The 13,634-nt window shown below is 45.9% G+C and overlaps 1 protein-coding gene across 3 annotated transcripts in view; it reads left to right on the plus strand.

The window, feature by feature from the left end:
- The first annotated feature begins 8,347 nt into the window (after window positions 1-8,347).
- The window catches only part of LOC120317890 (mothers against decapentaplegic homolog 2), a 67,442-nt gene continuing 62,155 nt past the window's right edge, over window positions 8,348-13,634 (plus strand). For 2 of the 3 annotated variants that reach the window (XM_039364880.1, XM_039364884.1), the window contains exon 1: window positions 8,348-8,418. The gene's annotated coding sequence lies outside the window, so the exon portion shown is untranslated. Of the gene's footprint in view, window positions 8,419-11,101; window positions 11,769-13,634 lie in introns of those variants that run through there. The other variant, XM_039364882.1, reaches the window with a different exon arrangement.

Consider the following 13,634-nt stretch of genomic DNA (forward strand, 5'->3'; position numbering starts at 1 on the left):
CTTCGTTAAACTAGACATAGCCAATTCCAGCCGCCGTTCCTTGTATGTTTTAACCTCCAGTCCCCTAATCATCTTTGTTGCTCTTCTCTGCACTCTTTCTAGAGTTTCAACATCTTTTTTTTAATAGTGTGGTGACCAAAACTGGATGCTGGATTCCCAAGAGTCTCTACTGGATGCTGTAGAGACTCTTGGGAAAAGTGATTCCTCCAGTAAACTTGTCCCAAGTTTCTTGTGCTAAACACAACGCTTTATGTCACTAACATTGCCTTGTTTGTGATCTTATCCTCTGCCTCTGATAAAGCGAACCCTAACTTCAACCTTTAAGATTCCACAAATCCTTTCAGGAGAAAAGCAAATACGCCGGGTGGTGCTGGCAATGTTGTGACTCTTTAGAGAAAACTATACAACAGTTGTGTGACTTACTAATCCACTCGGAAAAAAAAACCACCAGAAAATCGTCAGCCGATGGGACAGATTTACAAGAAAATTGCAATGCCCCGGTGAATTCTTTTCCAAATCGGCGGGAATCATTCTGGAGAAAATCATTGAATTGATGGTTTTCCTTTGGTTGCACGTCATCTCTACCCAGCACAGCCCAAAATAAGAGATTGGATGAGCTACCCTTGAAAACTTTGCCTCCTCCCTTGATGGCTGTTGGAAGGCCTTGATAGCCTTGAAGCAGCCACAGCTTCAGCAGACAAAACTTTTTCACCCAACTGGGGGATAAGGATATTTGGGTTTCTGTCTGTCCTCAAGATAGGAATGTCTGCCACAGAAACATCGAAGGCCAAATTGTTTACATCCCCTGGTCTAAAATAGGACCAGCAGCTGGTGTCTCTCTCAGACCATGGCCTGGCTGTCCATGCAGGAGAAACCTCTTGAGTGTTGATGGGAGGTAAGTCCTACTGCACCCAATGGTGCATTTTTTTCTTTCAAAGAGGGTTTTTCAAAGCTCCCTCTGCCCCTGGCTGTTTCTGAATTGCATTTTATTTCTTTGGAAAGGGTAAAAAAACCCCATAAAATTTTAAAAAAAACAAACCCAACCCAGCGATTTCTAAGAACTTAGTTCCAACTCAGCTTAAGAACAAGTTGGAGGAAGATCAGTTATCAATCTCTCTGGTGGAACTATTGTCTAATTTCCCTTAGTTTTGCCATTTTTGGTCTCCTTCTTTATTTTTGGGTGTTGGGTTCTTTTCCTTTCCCTTCCTTCTGTCACTTTAGAAGCTACTGAACCCCCTTCTCTTACAAACAGCTAGCCACGGGTTGGTTTGTAAGTCCTATTGGGAATTTGAACACCCACGTCCCAATCTGGCCTACATTAAACACATTTGGGGCAAACCATGATTTAGCATTTCAAATTAGATCTTAGGATGCAGTCCTTTTAGAGTAAATACTAGAAGCAACTTAGCTTGAAGCAGAGAAACACTAATACCGAAGGAAGATTTGCAGAGCCACTGAATAATTAGTGACCCCCCCTACACACTAATTTCCCTACTAATTGTTAGCTTTACCCCATATAGACTGGAAAAAAAATGTTTTCCAGGGTAGTGTTAATGAACATTTACCGATTTAAAGGCATTGTCAGTTAAATAGGGGAAGTACATACTTTGCACACACAACTATATTAACATATTCTGACCTTCCATCTAGATGTGGCAAAAATTATATGTAAAATTAGTATAACTCTTTAGCAGATTCTAATCTGGACAAATACATGTTTAATGAAACCAGTAAATTTCTCGCCACGTTTGGTGGAGAATGTTTATACATTAGATTTTTTTTCTATTCTTAATTTTTAATCGCTGTGGCATTCTGGAAACTAGTTATCTCTGATGGGAATGCAGCATTATAAAAGCCTTAGGAGACAGAAATAAATGAATTGTTTCAGACTTAGCTTTCTCCAAGCTCACTTTGTTTAACATTTTAGGATTATGTTGTTCAAGAGAATACAACATATAAAAACTTATGAATGATCCTGCCAGCTCTGGTTAATTAATTTGCTAGAATAAGATTATGTATTTGGGGATGGACACGTAATTTATATTTGGGAATCAAGCAAATATGAACCAAACAACAATAATTGTTTTTCATATTGCTTTTTGCAGCTGGCATTTCGGAGATACTAAGCATCTGTTAAGGTTAGTGGCCAGTGTTATTTCCCATGAATTTGGAATTAAGATCTTATTCTAATCTTTATTCTGCAGATAGAAGGATAAGTTGCATTTTTAAGAACAGCTTGGTTCATGAACAACCAAGTTATTGCCCTTTGACTATCCACCATATTAATGTATATTTTTTAAAAAATATTAGTGCTCATGAATTTCTATAGCAAATACATAAATGGAAAAAAATAGGTGTTCAAAGATTGACACTATAACTATATTCAATTCCTTTTTCAATGCATACAGACAAAAGCAAATTGTTGAAGTTTTAAATTAGCACGAATTTCTTATAGTCATAAACATCATATTTAATATTAATGTGTGAAGAACTCACACTTCACAAATTCTGAATTTAAATAGGCAAGGAAAAAGCAAATTGCCTGTCAAGGCGTAGTGCAATTGATAAAACCTGGCATGGTTTATTGATTTATAATGCATATTAGCTAAGAATTCAAGGGGTCCGTAAAAACTATGTATTTATGAAACATTTTTATAATGTACACATATACAAAAAAACAACGTAATGGTAAATAGATTTTTTTTTTTTAAATCAGGAACTATCTGACTCCAAAGAAAGCATCATTATTCTTTCAAAGCAAGCGCAAGGTTGTTTTTAGGTTATATTTTTCAATATAGTTTCATGAATTAAAATGGCAAACAGACAAGAGAAACTTGGCACCAATGTTGAAAGCCAGTGAGTTTTGCAAAATAAAGGAGAATATAAAAAGACAATTAGCTTCAGGGGCTCATAAAAAAGAGAGCTAAATTCAATTGATGGGATGTTTTTCTTTCTATTTTTTCTGTATGACTTTTTGCTTGGGTATGTATAGCTGTATGTTTTCTATACACTATCATAAAACATTGCTAGTTTCGTCTAGTGGTGAAAGCACCAGGCTAAAAACCAGGTGACCGTGAGTTCTAGTCCCACCTTAGGCAGCAAAATTGGCCAGGCAACTTTGGGCCAATCACCAGGTGACCGTGAGTTCTAGTCCCACCTTAGGCACCCAAATTGGCCGGGCGACTTTGGGCCAATCACCAGGTGATGGTGAGTTCTAGTCCCACCTTAGGCACCCAAATTGGCCGGGCGACGTTGGGCCAATCACCAGGTGACGGTGAGTTCTAGTCCTACCTTAGGCACCCAAATTGGCTGGGTGACTTTGAGCCAATCACTCTCTCTCAGCCCAACCCGCTCCACAAAGTTGTTGTGGGGAAAATAGGAGGAAGGAATATTCTAGTGCAGTGGTTCTCAACCTTTCTAATGCCGCGACCCCATAATACAGTTCCCCATGTTGTGGTGACCCCCAACCACTTATACATCACCGGGTGCCAGGGGCCTGGCCAAAGAAAAGGGGGAAAAATGGCGGACAGCCTTGTTTGGCGACCCCAGTGAAATGGTCGTTCGACCCCAAATGGGGTCCCGACCCACAGGTTGAGAACCACTGTTCTAGTGTCTCTATTGAAATTTCTAGCAGTCACATTAGAGCAGCCTATAAACCCCACAATTTTCCACTCCTCTCGTGGTTATTTCCAAGGGGAAGTAATTCCTCCGTATTTTAAATATTTGCAATGCAAAATTGCAGACTAACATGGTTGCATTCGTTTCCCCCAAACCCAGACAGAAAAACCTTTATTTACTTATTCACTGCAATGTTCTGTCGAAATTCTTTTTAAGGATGGGCTAGATTCCATTACCTGGAATTTGTATTCCTGTAAATATATCCTGAGGCTGTCATTCGCCTTGGGCAGTAACGCTGAACCTTTTGGGTTCAGGTAGTTAATTTTTATTTTTTTAAAAAAACCCTAACTTGAATTTGCTGGTGTGTCTCATACACACCACTCTTCCAACAAAAGAGGAACAATTCTTGACATATTTTAATTTTTAAAAAACACACAGCAGCACGAGTGGTGCTGTGTGTTATATAAACCTCAGTTAATTACAAAAATGAAATAGGAGGAAAACAAATTCGTTTTTGGAGTTGTATTTCTGAAATTGTGGTTGTCAGCTAGGGATGAACGCTGGCTGGCGTGCCACCCCCAAAAATGGCGTGTCATCTTTGACACGCGTGTCGCAGGTTGGCCCTCACTGTCCAAGGGAGACTGCTATCAGAGATCTGTGTGGTTGCAGCAAATCCCCAAGAGAGCCATTGTAATTCAAGTAACCGTAAGGCCCAGCAAGGAAAGATGCAACCACCATTAGCGGCTTATTATGTAACACCCTTTTAAACGCTGGCTGGTATGCAGAATTTTCACAGCCTAAAAAGAAAGCGTAATCACTGGAAGGTAGCAACAAAACTGTTGTCTAAATGCGGCTGTGGGGGCAGTCTTTAGCATTTGTTAATGGCTGCAAATCAGGTTATCTGAAAACCATCCTTACGAGGTAGATCACTTTGACAAGGGTGGCATTATTTGCTAGCCCTTAGAACTTATTTGCTTGCCCACCCCTTTGTGAAGCTAGGCCCCAAGTTATTATGATGGTGATTAATTTGTATTTAGCACCAGCAAGGAAAGTAACTCAGACTTAATGGGCTGTTTCCCCCCCCCCCCCCGACTATCAGCTAAGGTCATTCAGCCCATACCTTTACCGAATCCACACTTAAAGTTAAGCCCTAAACCTTGTCTTGCAAACAATGTCTGGATTCCCCTCCTTCATCCCTAAAGCAAACAAAAGGCTCCGTGTCCTTGGCACTTTGCAGATCAGCAAAAGACACTGTTTCTCCCTCCCTCTGGGAAAAAAAAAAAGATCATTTTTAGGAAGAGCGAGGTGGGAAATCGTTGACGGAGAGAACGTTCCTGCAAAATAAAATAAATGCAACTCTAAGGATGGGGGTGAGGGGAGGAATTGGCCAAGGACGATGTTAAGGAGCAGGTTTTCTTTTGCTTTTTGTGATTATTATTATTATTTTATTTGCAGGGTGGGGTGGTAGATAAGAAGGAGCGGGATGTTACTGCTGACACACGTTGATCAAAACAGAGAATTTTTTTAATTCTTCCCGCCTGCCCATCTGAACGATGCAGTTAGGAACTATTTTTACAAAGGGTTGCCAATAGTTTAATCAATAATGCATCAAAAGCAAGGGAAGGAAAAAGGGAGGTGACTTTTTACGTTCTTCTGATCATTCTCTGCATATTGCACAGGTAGTCCTCAAAATTTTCTGCCGTTAAGTGAGGCATCTGTTAAGGGGGCAAAGCCCCCTTTTACGACCTCCCTTGGCACAGTTAAGTAACAACAACAACAACAACAACAAAACAACAACAACAACAACAATAATAATAGCAGAATAGACGAGAAAGAACTGGAGAAGATAACAAAATACAAGACCTACAAATAGAAATAGAAAGACTGTGGCAAAGGCAAGCAAGGGTAGTATCAAGAGTGATAGGCGCCTTGGGTGCAATCCCAAAACAACTGGAGCACCACTTGAACACCATCGGCATTGACAAATTCGCTATTAGTCAATTGCAAAAGGCGGCCTTGCTAGGAACTGCTTCCATCCTGCGATGATATCTGTAATACCATCAAACATCCACATCTGCCTATCCCAGGTCCTTGGGAAGGATTCAAAAGGTAGACAAAAATGTCAGATGCAGTCTGAACATCTGGCTGACTGGGCGATGATCCGTAATAATAATAATAATAATAATAATAATAATAATAATAATAATAATATAAGGACTCGATAGGTAGACAAAAATGCCAAATCCATTTGGCTGACTGTGCGATGATCCTCAACAATAATGTTAGAAAGGACCTTGGAGGTCATCTAGTCTAACCCCCTGCTCAAGTGAATCACTGGTTAAGTCAGTCACACATTTATTAAGTCGCAAAAGGGGATCACATGACCTTGGGATGCTGCGACCGTCATAAATGTGAGTCAGTTGCCAATGGTCTGAATTTTGATCCCAGCGATGCTGCAAAGGTTGTAACTGGCCGTAAGTCACATTTTTCAATGCCGTTGTAACTTTGAATGGTCACTAAATGAACTGTTGTAAACTGAGGACTACCTGAAATCTCTTTTTTTCCCCCAAAGGAACAGTGGAAGACAAAGGAAAAAGAAAACGGGGGCTATAAGTACAGTGTTCTGGGTGATGTTTTTATTGTAAGTTGGCATTTGCTGTTTCTGACCTTGGGCATTTCTTATTGAGATTCTTAACAACTGATGATTTTGGTACATCACCGAAGTCAGTACTGTGAATAGGGTAGAATAGAATAGAGCTGGAAGGGACCTTGGAGGTCTTCTAGTCCAGCCCCCCGCTCAAGTAGGAGAACCTACACCATCTTAGACAAGTGACTGTCCAGTCTCTTCTTAAAAACCTCCAGTGATGGAGCGCCCACGATTTCTGGTGGCAAGCTGTTCCATTAGTTAATTCAATCAATGAATCAATAAATCAGAATAGGCCTGGAAGGGACCTTGGAGGTCTTCTAGTCCAGCCCCCTGCTCAAGCAGGAGATCCTATACCATCTCAGACAGGTGATTTTTTTAGTCCCTTCTTAAAAATCTCCAGGGATGGAACACCCAGGATTTTTGAAGGCAAGCTCAATCATTAAAATGCATTAAAAATGTGGATTGCAATCCCCCTCCCTTGCCTTGCCTATGAATAATAACATGATCAGTTGTTGATTCTAAGCCATTAAGTCGTTTTTCACTCCTAATGACCAGCTAGATAGATTTTTCTCCATGACAATCTAGCCTTAACCTGGTCCTTTAGGTTTTGCAATTGACTAAACATAAAAAAATAATAAGTATTATTACTGACTGCTTGAAAATTGGATGGGGGTGGGGAGGGAGGTCTGTGACCTTTGCAATAACCTTGTTTTTGGGGTTGCACAAATGAAAGGTTTCCTTTGGCTAGCATCCCTGTCCAAACCAGCTTCACATCATCCTGCAGCGCATTCACACGTGCTAAACTTGGATGCTGGATCAACCCACTTTCTGGGTTCGCCCAGGACACTGAGCCGCAACTAACCAAGATGGAGGTTTGCACAACTCACTTACCCACAAAAAAAGAAAAAAAAACAACAACCCACAATCCCTAATGAATTCCTAACTCAGTTCCCCATCGTGGGTCAACGTGGGTCAGCCAAACCTGGCTAAAAGGTTGTGCAAAACCAACATAATAATAATAAAGCCCTCTGGATTTGGCTTTGTTAGCCTTTTGAATGCCGACTTTTGCATTGCAGAGAAAAAGAAAAGAAAGCTGGGCCAATTAATATACACTCCACCATTTGGATATCTCTGGTGTTGAGGTTGCGTAACACACACACACACACACACACACACACACAATCAAATGCATGCATGCATGAATGCAAGACGTGTAAAACACAGTTGCACAACTCCCTCCGTGCAACCACCAGACTATTTTATTGCAATAACAAAATAAAAGGTTCAGCTGCAAGAGTCTCCCCATTCAATTTGGAGAAAGTCTGCCTTTCCCCCCCTCACACCTGGGCGTGGTGCTGAGGTGAGAAAGCGCAACGTTTCTGAGAGGAAAAGAAATTAATTCGGGGACCAGAAGGGGCTTTTCTGTGGGTGGAAGAGAAGAGAAACAGCCTTTATTGTTTTTTTTCTCAAATAATTTGGATTTTGGGACGTGGCGCTGGCCGGGACTATTTCTTCTCTTCCTGCTCCGCGGAAGGTTATCGGAACTACCGCGGAGGAGGGAGGGAGGAAGGAATCCACACGCGGATGAACCCGATTTTTTTTTTTTTTTTTTTTTTGCGGAGCCCTCTCCGGACTCGGGTCGGAGAGGAGGGCGGGGAAAGAGGCGGGACGCAGAGCCCCGAGGGTTGATTTGATGCGCGCCGCGGCCAATCCGCAGCTCCCTCCTGCCCTCCTCAGCTCTCCTCCCTCCCCCAGCGGAGAGAGCGCGCCTCGCCTCAGAGCCATGGGCGGCCTTCTCCCGACGACCAATCGCCGCGAGCGAGGGGAGGGGCTTAAGCCAGGCCCGATAGGCGGCAGGCGAGGGGAGAGGGGGGAGGAAGGAGAGGTAGTCGGGGACTAGCCCCCGCCTCCTTTTCCCCACTTCCTCCATTCCGCGACGGCGCTGCCTGGGATGGACGGCGGCGGCAGCCAACGGCGTGGCGCGGAGCGCGGGTTGGCGGGGCGGAGCGAAGAGGGGGCGGGGCGGGGCCGGCCCGGGCCCAGGCAGCCAATGGCGGGCGCGGAGCCGTGAGGAGGAGGAGGAGGAGGAGGAGGGGGGGGCGGCCAAGCGCGAGAGAACGAGGGCGGCTGAGGCGCAGCTCGGGGCCGCGGAGGTGGGTCTCGGGGGCGGCCGGGCGCGGCGGGAGGGCCCCGGTTTGGGCCGCGGAGCGACGGGGCGGCCTGAGGCGGCGCGGCGCGGCCTGCGCGAGGGGGTGGCGCCCTCGCTTTGTTGTGGTGGGGGAGGGGCAGGCCTTCCCGGGCTGGGGGGGGAGGGGCGGCGATGAAAGCGACGGGGAGGGGGGGAGGAGGAGGAGGGAAACCCCGCCCACCGCGCCCCCCCCCGTGCGAGGGCGCCTCGGGCTGCGGGAGGGGCCGCCCGCGCAGCCTCCGCCCGGCTCCCCTCCCCCTCCCCCCTTCGCCCCCCCCCGTTGCAGGAGCCTCGCCGCTCCTCGGGCGTCGGGCGCGCGCCCCTCCCCCCTCCCCTCCCCCCCTCGCGGGCTCGCTCTCGCCGCCACTGCGGGGTTGCTGCGACAGCCTCCCGGGCTCCCAGCGGGGTTGCTGCCGGGCCGGGGAAGCGGGGTGGTTTTTTTTTTCTTTCTTGCAGACGTTTCATGGCCACACTAGGTAACCTCATCAAGGCTGGGAGGGAGGGAGGGAGGAGGAGGAGGGTGGTGGGGTCCTTGGGGCTCTCTGAACTTGATTGCTTTTTTTGCATGTGTTTCCTTGCCATGCTGGGTAACATCACCAGTGCTATAGGGGAGGGAGGGAGGGGGGAGGAGGAGGAGGAAGAGGATGATGGGGTCCTTGGTGCTCTCTGAACCTGATTGCTTTCTGGCAGACGTTTCATTACCAAACTAGGCAACATCATCAGGGCTAGAAGGGAGAGAAGGAGGGAGGGGAGAAAAGGAGGAAGGGGCGGAGAGGAGGAAGGGAGAAAGAGGACTGTGGGGCTGGTGGCTTTCTTGCAGACGTTTCGTTGCCAAACGGTGTAACATCATCAGGGCTAGAAGGGACGGGGGGGGGGTTGGGGAGGAGGGGGGGAAGAGGAGGAGGACTGGGGGGGTCTGCTTGTTTCCTTGCAGACGTTTCATGACCCGACTAGGGAACCTCTTCAGTGATAGGGAGGGAGGAGGAGGAGGAGGATGGTGGGGTCCTTGGGGCTCTCTGAACTTGATTGCTTTTTTTGCATGTGTTTCCTTGCCATGCTGGGTAACATCACCAATGCTATAGGGGAGGGAGGGAGGGAGGGGGGAGGAGGAGGAGGAAGGTGGGGTCCTTGGTGCTCTCTGAACCTGATTGCTTTCTGGCAGACGTTTCATTGCCAAACTAGGGAACAACATCAGTGCTAGGAGGGAGGGAGGGAGGGAGGGGAGAGGAGGAGGAAGAGGGGGGAAAGGAGGAGGAGGAAGAAGATTGTGGGGTCCTTGCTGCTCTTGGAACCTGATTGCTTTCTTGCAGACGTTTCCTTACCAAACTAGGCAACATCATCAGGGCTAGGAGGGAGAGAAGGAGGGAGGGGAGAAAAGGAGGAAGGGGTGGAGAGGAGGAGGGGAGAAAGAGGACTGTGGGGGCCTTGGTGCTACCTCTGAACCTGGTGGCTTTCTTGCAGACGTTTCGTTGCCAAACTGTGTAACATCATCAGGGCTAGAAGGGACGGGGGGGGTTGGGGAGGAGGGGGGAAGAGGAGGAGGACTGGGAGGGTCTGCTTGTTTCCTTGCAGACGTTTCATGACCCGACTAGGGAACCTCTTCAGTGATAGGGAGGGAGGGGGGATTGTGGGAGGAGGAAAGAGGGCGACGGGGGGGGGGGCGGCTTGGTGTTCTCTGAGCTTGCTTGTTTCCTTGAAGACGTTTTATGACCCGACTAGGTAACATCATCAGTGTTAGTAAGGAGTGGGGCTTGCAGGGGGGATAGGGAGAAGGGGGAAAGGGGAGGAGAACTGTGGGGTCCTTGGTGCTCTCTGAGCTTGGTGGTTTTCTTGCAGACGTTTCATGACCCGACTAGGTAACATCATCAGTGCTAGAAGGGAGGGAGGGGGGGTTGCAGGGAAGAGGAGGAGGAGGAGGAAGAAAGGACTGTGGGGTCCTTGGTACTCTCTGAGTTTGGTGGTTTTCTTGCAGACGTTTCATGACCCAACTAGGGAACATCATCAGTGCTAGAAGGGAGTGGAGATTACAGGGAGGAGGAGGAAAAGCGTGGGCTTCCCAGGAGCTGGCCTGCAAAGTCATCCCCCCCTCCCGAGTTTTCCCTTCTTCAAGGACCATCGGGCTGGCCATCGGAAGCCTCTGCAGAGGCCCGGTTTGTATCCAGGCGGGCATGGATTGGGAAGAGAGGAGGAAGGATGGAAACGTCCTCCTCCTCCTCCTCCTCCTCCAATCTTGGCCAGTGCTTTCTTGCAGGGCGGTTGGGTTTAAAGCAGCGGTTCTCAACCTGTGGGTCGGGACCCCATTTGGGTTGAACAACCATTTCACGGGGGTCGCCAAACAACGCAGTCCGCCATTTTTCCCCCCTTTTCCTTAGCTGTGCTCCTCCCTTTTATTCTATTGGCTTTTGAAAGCCAATAGAATAGACTCTCTTGAATAGAGTCTAATTCTATTGGCTTTCCAAAGCCAATAGGAATTGTCCAGGCTGTCTCTGCCCTGCTGAGCCTGCCAAAAGTCCCATTCTGCAAACGGTGCTGCACCAGTTGAGTAGTCCTCGACTTATGACCGGTTGGGGGTTGTGGCATTAAAAAGGTTGAGAACCACTGCTTTAAAGCCACCTCCGTGCAAGCAGAGTATACGGAGGAGGGGGGAGGAGACTAAAATAGGGTCAGTATTGGTAACTAGGGTCGATATTGTGTGGCTTTGCATAGTTCAGGTGTCGGTTGGCCCTGTTTATTTTTTCTCTGTAGGAAAAAAGATTCCAAAAGTGCACAGGGATCGCGGTCTCCGTGAGATGGGAAGGTTTCCCTTTTAGGTCTTGAAATAAGGAGAGGGTTAAATATCCATGGTTAAATAGTCTCAAGAAAGAAAGAAAAAGAAAGAAAGAAAGAAAAGAGGGAAGGAAGGAAGGACCCAAACTATGTATTTTAGGATAGAGCATACCTTTTGTTTTGCTTTTTTAAATGCCATTTACCCTTTCCTTTTCCTCTCCCCGTGATAAGCCAGTAATAAGACATAAGAGACAGACTTGAAGTTCCGTCTCTTCTTTCTGAAATACTGCTACTTCTGGGTGAGAGATTTGAAGATTGTTTTGGGCAGCTGTGGCATATCACCAAGAAAGGAATCCGTCCCTTCTTTTTTTGTGTGTGTGTGTGCCTTTTCTCTTGATTTTGGCCACTTACAATATTGTGTAAACAATTAATGGAGAAAAAAATATTGTCTTTCAGAAAGCCAGGGTTGTGACCAAAAGAGTACACAATTGCCTGCATTTAGATGAGTTAATCAACACCTGAAAAGGGATGCTTCTTTCAGAGGTTAAGGTGTGTATCGCCTATCTAGGTCTTTTAGTGGTAATAAGCATTTGGTCTTTTGAATCATACAAAATTCTGACTATTGATGAACTAATAAGAAACCTGCATGGTTTCTGGGAATGGTTGGTGTTCTTGTCAGGATGTTGGCTACAATTATGCTTCTGGGCTAATTTGGGGAATGGGATAAAATCATTCTGGTGATACAGGAAATGTTGATTCTGGTTGGAAATTGCAATTCCGTTGAGTGAATGCACCTTCAGAGTCATTTATTTCCCCCCTTTTCCATTATGAAGAAAATGCATTTTGAAACCGTGATTATAATCGCCTTCTGTTACACTCACAGGGCCAGCAGCTAAACTTCTGTTTGAAAGAGTTCTAAATGAGGCGTGCTCTCCAAAGGGATGAGGTAGGAGATAGACAATTTGCAGTTATCAATAAGACAATTTGCAATTATTGATAAGGCAAAAGCAATCTCTAGAAAGCTTCCTGACAGTTGGAATAATTAACCAGTGGAACTGCTTGCCTCCAGAAGCTGTGAATGCTCCAACACTGGAAGTTTTAAAGAAGAGACTGGACAGCCATCGGTCTGAAATGGTATAGGGCCGTGGTGGCGAACCTACGGCACGGGTGTCAGAGGCGGCACCCAGAGCCCTCTCTGTGGGCACGCGTGCCGTCGCCCCAGTCCTAGGCCTTCAGCTGGGTTTTATAAAACCTTTTCGCTTTAGGCCTCCGCCGCCATGTGCAAAAAAAAAAGGGGGGTTCAATCAATCAGTCAATTTCAACTTCTCACGGAGGAAATAAAAGATCTTGCCGAGTTGGAATTGATTGATTGAACTTTTTAGTCTCACCCAGTCTGCTGTTACCATTGCAGCCACGCCCACCTAATGGGCAATGCCCACCTGGCACCCGACAATGCATAAGTGGGTTTTGGGTTGCAGTTTGGGCACTCGGTCTCTAAAAGGTTCGCCATCACTGGTATAGAGTTTCCAGCCTGAGCAGGGGGCTGGACTAGATGACCTCCGAGGTCCCTTCCAACTTTATTATTATTATAAAGCGTCCAGACTTGATTCACTAATTTTATTTACTTGTTAAAATATCCCTTGGTTGTCTTTTGAGGCACAGTTAGAGAGTGAAATCTAACGGTATACCAGTAAATGCTCTCTTCTGCTCCACTTGACCCCCAAATTTAGTCAAAATATAAAATTTGCTGGAGTTTTCTAGTGCAATCCTTGAAGGTGCTAGTGATTACAACAGGGAAGGAGATTGGTCCTCTCCTTCCACTGATAGAAGCAGCTTCTTTAGCAGTAAAGTGCCATAATACATTAAAAGCACACTTACAAACTTATAGTCACTTTTGTTGCATTTGACGCTGCTTACACACATGCTTTAGGAAGTTACTTGGTCTTTTTAAAATTAGTTTGACAGAAAGCTTAGTTTAAACAGGAACCACCTGCCTCCAGAAGTTATGAATGCTCCATCCCTGGAGGCTTTTAAGAAGAGACTGGACAGCCCTTTGTCTGCAATGGTATAGGGTTTCCTGCCTGAGCAGGGGGTTGGACTAGATGACCTCCAAGGTCCCTTCCCACTCTTATTCTGAAAGATAGTTTTAACACTTCCAACATTTAACAAGATTTCTCACGAATACTGACAGCAAAAGGCAGGCAATGTCTTGGGATTATTTACCATAGCTTTGTGGCAGCCTCGTAAAATACCTCTTTGCCTCAGAGCTATTTTAAAGTAACTATGATTGAAGACTCTTAATAATAGTGTGGATTCTGACACATTCCTTGGAATGAAAGCTTGACTGAAATGGATGAAACACGGATCCTTACAAATGAGTTGCAAATGGGTTGCGTATTTTTTTAATGCTCTTAT

The sequence above is a fragment of the Crotalus tigris genome, unplaced genomic scaffold (assembly GCF_016545835.1).
Source record: "Crotalus tigris isolate CLP2741 ecotype Arizona unplaced genomic scaffold, ASM1654583v1 scf7180000019922.184401, whole genome shotgun sequence".
NCBI classification, from domain to species: Eukaryota; Metazoa; Chordata; class Lepidosauria; order Squamata; family Viperidae; genus Crotalus; species Crotalus tigris.